This window comes from Tenrec ecaudatus, chromosome 3, assembly GCF_050624435.1.
Source record: "Tenrec ecaudatus isolate mTenEca1 chromosome 3, mTenEca1.hap1, whole genome shotgun sequence".
Classification (NCBI taxonomy): domain Eukaryota; kingdom Metazoa; phylum Chordata; class Mammalia; order Afrosoricida; family Tenrecidae; genus Tenrec; species Tenrec ecaudatus.
In genome coordinates this window covers 14,183,049-14,189,048 of record NC_134532.1, presented here as the reverse complement: position 1 = coordinate 14,189,048, position 6,000 = coordinate 14,183,049, and positions in this window count along the sequence as shown.

The following is a 6,000-nucleotide window of genomic DNA, read 5'->3' as shown; positions in this document are numbered from 1 at the left end:
ATCCCTCCTCTTCCTATTGCATGTATGTCCCTAGACCACCTCCCCTCACTGCTGTATAACATAGTGCAGCCCCTCTCAGTGACGCATGCCTTTAACTCTAATGAGTAAGCTTGCACACCCGCCGGAGGTATATAAGCCTGGGTTAGCAATGGGTCTCTCTTGCTGGTCTCCCTCTGCCTCTCTACTCCAGTCCCTCTCCTCCCATTTCCCTTACCCTAGTCCTCCTTCCCTTCCCCCTCTTCACCTGGACCACCAAGGAGGGCTGAGGTGAGCAATGCTACCATGAAATGCGTCTGACTCCATTATTTGACTCTTCTATCTCTCTGGTTCTTGATGACTTTAATATAAGAGATATATAAGAATTATATCTCAAACTTACAATTGTGCTTACTAACCCGTGATTACTGTGGGGGGCTGGCACCCCCAACTCATACCACACAACACAATTTTAATCTTGTACAAAACCAACGGAATATTTTCTTCATCTCTTGGATACTCAAGTACACTTTAATTTCCATGTGGAGCTTATCCATGTGTGAGACCACAAAAATTAACCACTACAGCGCCTGTCTAGTTTTGGACTATTTTTATAAGGACACTACCTGCTGTGGTAAAGATGAAACATTATGGTTTATAAAATACAAAAGCAAAAGCCTACAGAACTTTTACTCTGCTCCCTATGGTTCTATGAGTCAGAATTCACATGACAGCTCTGACTTTATTGTTCTTTTAAATGCATTCTCTTATGCCATATAAATAAAACCTTAGAGTGTTTGTGTATTTGCAAACCAGAGGCAAATACAAGAGATAAATCACTGCAACCGTGGTGCTTGGTAGAGGGGAAGCAAACAAGAGGAAAACTTTTTAGATTGACAAAGGCTAAAACAACGGGCTCAAATATAAGAACAATTCCGAGGATGATCCAGGACAGGACAGTGTTTCTCCCTGTGGTACATGGGGTCACTATGATTTGGAACTCACTGAGTGACCCCTAATGACCACCTCCCTTGTATAAGTACTGAAATGTTAGAGTGCTTTTTCTTTAAATAAGCAGTAAAGTAATAATCATTCCAGAATAATTATTGAAAATATAAAATCATGGTTTTAATATATATACCTGCAAGATGAAATAATCAAGGACAAATTAAACGAGGGTAGTAGATTGGAATGAGGAAATTTATTTATTTATTTATTACTTTAATGCCTGAGAAAATTTAAAAGAAAATTTTAAGAATACAGAGTATATGGGGTAAAATTATTTATAAAATATAATACAACAGGATATATTATACTGGTGTTTAACAATAAAGTAGCATATTTGATGATTACATAACTTTATTGGATTAGAAAAGTGATTGGATCATCCATCAGAGTAGTTTGGGATGGATTGAGTTTGAGAGCGCCTATCCTTGACTTTGAATTCATATTTCACCTTGACTCAGTGGGATTATTACCAGGGACGCAAATATGATTCAGTATTAGAAAAACTATTATGTAACCAACTACATAAACAGACTAAGGATAAGAACCATACGATCATATTAATAGGTGCAGAAAAGGCATTTGACAATATTTAACACCCATTCTTGATAAAAACACTCAATGACACAGAAGTAGCTAGGAGAGACCTCAACACATGAAATGTATTAAAGGAAACACAGTCCGTGAAGGACAATTAGTTGACTGGAACTTGCTGAAAATAAGACACTAATTCACACGGAAAGTTTCATCAAAAGAGTCATACAGAACCCACAGATTATGGGGAAATAAATCTTTAGCAGTGAGGAGAGGGAGAGAGCAGAGGAGGAGAAGGAGAGGAAGAGGAGATGACAACTGGACAACTGTGGCATTTTCAGGAATTCCCATCTTGCTGCTCACTGGGCATGCATCAAGGGACAGGAGTCTCGGGTCTGGGTGCTGTAGCATAGGGAGCAGAGCCTGACATCCTTGTCTGAGGATGAAGCAGGTTGTGCAGGGTCTCCCCGTTGTGGCTCTTGATTCTACAGGGCTTAGGCCTGTTCTTTGAGTTGGGTTGTTGAGAGGCGTTCAGGTGGAAGCCAGGAGAGAGGTGGTCAAGTGGAGCAGATGGCATCAGATTCTGTCATGTGTGTGTCTCTGTGGCCCTAGCCGCTGGAGTGTCTCTCAGGGGAAATTCCCACATGGGAAACATGCCTTCCACCCACCACTTTTTTTACAGTTTGTCTTTCTGACTGGGCTTGTGTGTTGCTGGGATTCAAATGCAAACGCGTTTCAAATGCAAGCAGGGACACCCAAAGGGCACAGGTTTCTTCAGGGTTTCCAGACTAAGAAGAAACTACTATGAATGGATCCTTAGTGCTGAGCCTTACCGTCAGGCCCCTCCCGCCAGGTGGCCTTCATTTTCTCCAGGCCCCGCCCCTTCGCTTCCCACCCCCTCCCCAGGTGATAACAATTTCCTGCTGACTCCACTTCCTCTGAGTGAGAAGGATCTGAGTGAGCATCCATGAGTTTCTAAGGGTAAGTGAGATTCTGTGTTTCTGGGCTGATCCCAGGCATGGAATCCCCCGCAGGCCTGGCGTCCCCAACCGTGTCTGGGTTCCTGGGGAAATTACAGTTCCCCGCACCCTGTCCGCCAGTGTTCCAGGTCACTGCGACCCCTGGGACAATTCCTGTTAAATCCTTTCTGAGCTGGCTACAGGCCTCAGCCTTTGGGGCTGGGAATACTCGGGTGTCTTTTTTTGCTCAGATCTCTTCCTGCACCCTCAGCTCTCACCCCAGAAAGACGTGATTGGGGGTGGGGTCTTGCCTGGGGACCGCTCCATTCCATGTCAGGTTGCGGGCATGAGAGCATGGGAATCCCAGAGTGGCTTTTACTGAAAGGAGAGGCCAGCCAAGCGGTAATCTAGCTCAGAAGCAAAAAAGCCCACATGGAAGAAGCACACCGGCCAGTGCTATCATGAGGTGACAAAGGGACCAGGTATAAAGGCATCATGCAAAAAAAAAAAGATATATGTGTGTATATGTATATATGTGTGTGTCTCTCTCTATATATATCATATTGAATGAAGGGGGAAGTGCAGAGTGGAGACCCAAGGCCCAAGTGTCGGCCAATGGAGATCCCCTCACAGAGGGGTTCAGGAGAGGAGATGGGTCAATGAAGGTGCGAGGTAGTACCGATGAAGAACACAGCTTTCCCCCGGGTCCTGGATGCTTCCTCCCACCAACTACCATCATCCGAATTCTACCTTGCAGGACTGGATAGGGCAGAGGTTGTACAGTGGTGCATATGGGGGCTGGAGGCACAGGGAATCCAGGGTGGATGATACCTTCAGGACCAGGGGTGTGAGGGGCTATGCTGGGAGAGTGGAGGGCCAGTGGGTTGGAAAGGGGGAGCTGATTACAGGGGTCCACATGTGACCTCCCTGGAAGAGGGACGGCAGAGAAGGGGTGTGGGAGGGAGACTCCGGATAGGGCAAGATATGACAAAATAACGATGTATAAATTACCAAGGGCACATTGGGAGGGGGGAGCGGGGAGGAAGGGGGAAAAAAAAGGACTTGATGCAAAGGGCTTAAGTGGAGAGCGAATGCTTTGAGAATGATTGGGGCGGGGAATGTATGGATGTGCTTTATACAATTGATGTATGTATATGTATGGATTGTAATAAGAGTTGTATGAGTCCCTAATAAAATGTAAAAAAAGAAAACAAAGAATGACGAGGGCAACAAACGTATATGGTTGCTTTGCTCAATTGATGTATGTATGGATTGTGATAAGAGTTGTATGAGCCCCAATAAAAATATTTATTAATTTAAAAAAGTGAATCCCACAAAAATCACCAAATATATCTAAAAGTACAAAGACCTAAAGAAAAAAAAAAAAAAGGAGAGGCCAGCCTTGCAGTCATCAGGCCACCCCACTGATGACCGAGGTCTGCATTAGAGCTTAACTTCTGAGCACCTTGCTTTGCAAAAGGGTACCAGAGAATTGACTGCTCCAAATCCCTGCATAGATTAAGTCCTCATGTAGATTGCAGAGCCCCACATAGAGTGAGCCTCCACTGAATGCTTTCTGCCCAGGAACCAAGGTAGTAGGTAGTCTGGCCCTCAGGCAGAGGGCTTTGGGGTGTGGCTGACCTACACCTCCCCAGGCAGCCCAGGGAGGGGCAGTCTCTCTTGGAGGTTTACCTGTGTCTGTGTGTCCTTGATAGAGGTCACCAAACTGGAGACAGTCCAGGGGACTCCTAGACAGGAGCCACATGCTATCAGCCTTTCCCTGACTGCATTAGTCAGAAGGCCCTGGACCCATCTTGTAAGCCCTCTATCTAAGGATGGAATGTCTGTCAGTGTGATGGACTGGCCACCAATCATGCCTTTGTGACAGTTTCCTTTGCCCTGCCCCTCCCGACACCTTCCTCTCACATCTCAATTGGGAACCAAGGAAGCCATTTCCACCTCCTGTTGGTGGTGGCTTCCCTCATCCAGATGATGTGTCTGTGTCTTTGCGTTGTCTTTGTCTCATAGATTTGTTCTCTTTAAGCTCTATTTAGAGAGGATCTCCTTTTTACCCCGATCTTGACTGCATGTCCCTCAACCATTTCTGCCCATCGGAGACTAGCTTGTGCTCTGATTTAGACTGTAAAATGGAATTCCAATCTCAAATATAATTTACGGAGAACATTTATTAAGTCTTAAAAGAGAATACACAGACACAGGAGATCATAGTGCAGTTCAGGGAAAGAGTCAAGTCGGGAATCTAATGAAATAAGATTGCAACAGAGGAAATGGTCACACGTTTCTGATTGATGGAGCATCAGTACAGCATTGTTATCAATGGGACTACAGAAGCAGGGACAGGACCACAACTGAGCCACCTTCATTGCCAGATAGAGCATTTTACAAGATTGTTCCAGGGTCATCTGAGCCAGGCAGTCAGGGCTCAACTGCTAAGGCATGGCTCATGACTATAGAACCCCCCATTGGCTGGAGAAAGGTGGATGGTGTCCACTTTCCAAGTTCCTCTGCCCCCGGGCAAATTTAATCCACCTCTTTGCTTACTGATCAGAAAGAATTCAATGGGGGCTTAGTCTACACTGCCATCCATAGCCCTTTACTGACCCCAGTTAGTGTTTGGGATGGGTCCTGACCATGCAGCCCCCTCCCCAGCCTCTCAGAAAGAGGATGACCTGCTGGACTTTGCAGTCCCCTTGCCCCAGCTTTTCAGAAGGATGATCTGCTGGACTTTGCACTCCCTGCCTCCAGCATTCCGAGGAGCTTCTCTCTCCTGGCAGGGTCCACACAGCCTCTTCCCCCAGCATTCTGGGAAGCAGGTCTGCAAAAAACCAACATGATTTATTCACAGACACATCCTGACTCAAGGCCTTGCAGCTGCACACTAAAAGCCTCCTTCCCCTTATGTCTCCTTGTCTCGGACCCTGTTCAAGTCCCACTGCCCCACTGCCAGGCGTGACTTCCTTGACCTAGCTCCTTGGGTTGTGGAATCTTCCTGCAATTTCTTTCTCCGCCTAAAAGCCTTTCTTAACTTCACATTCCTGGCTGAATTCTATCTCTGCTCTGTGTCTCAGTTTTCACCTCTCAGGGTGCTAAGACTTTAATCTCTAATAGAGCACCTGAGATTTGTCTGCTGCTGCTCTCCCTTTCTACTTGGAGTGTGAAGAATCCCATGTGGGGATGTTTCCCCTAATAAGCCTCACCTCAGAGATTGGTTGCGTTAATGGCTCATCTCTCTAACACTGCGCTCTTCCACCCCTGACACCACCCCCTTATCATCCCTCTTGGCTCTTAGAGTATTTCTGGCCCAGATTTAATATCTAATAATTTTTTTCTCACCCCGCCCACCGCCCGCCTCCACTAATTTTTAATAGGGAATTTTGGTTTCCTTTGTCATCCTTTTGATTTATAGAATCCAGCAATTATTTTATTTATTTTCAGGTCTTTCTATGTATTAATCTGGAGACAGAATAGATTTTCTTCACCTGTAGTGTTTCAGTGTTGAAAATCC